Below are 632 nucleotides of genomic sequence, written 5' to 3'. Positions count from 1 at the left end.
TGCAGCGACCTGCAGGCGCTGTGCTGTGACACACCTACCGTGTCCTTAATCCATGCTCCCAGCAGAAGAACATGGCGGCGGCTCAGGGATCAGCTGGGCTGAACTGTGACTCTGAGCAGTTAGTCTTAGTTCTGCAGTAGTTAATACCTTCCTGCTGAGGTGCAGATGAGCCTGCACCACTTCCAACATGTGGGAGCTGATCTCGTTCAAGTCTGAGACGCACCGGATGTTCATGGCCAGCAGAGACCTTTGTCCCTGTTGATGGAGAGAAGAAAGGCCATGGTGGCATTTGTTTTCCCGCTGCAGACAGCCTGCTTTGCTAGGTTAGCTTACAGCGTGGGAGCGTAGGCTTCCGATGACCTTAACATACGAGCCTGGAGAAGCTGAGGCTGGCAGACAGTCCTGTAAAGACCAGAGTTTAGAACCGAGCCTGGCTTCGCCCAGCGTCCTGCTCTCTATAGTAAACCAGTCAGACACCGACTTCCATGGTAATCCACAGCTTCACATTCATGGGGGGACCGGTCATGTCGTCCACCAAGTACTGAACATTGGTCAGAAACGGAGCGAATCCTCTCACGATTCCAACAATAGAAACCTGAAAAAGGAGAAAAGAAGCTGAAGCTGAAGCTGAA

Source organism: Cyprinodon variegatus, unplaced genomic scaffold (genome assembly GCF_000732505.1).
Source record: "Cyprinodon variegatus isolate N-32 unplaced genomic scaffold, C_variegatus-1.0 Scaffold2162, whole genome shotgun sequence".
Taxonomy (NCBI): domain Eukaryota; kingdom Metazoa; phylum Chordata; class Actinopteri; order Cyprinodontiformes; family Cyprinodontidae; genus Cyprinodon; species Cyprinodon variegatus.
The sequence above is the reverse complement of the archived record's forward strand: the minus strand, read 5'-3'. Positions refer to the sequence as shown.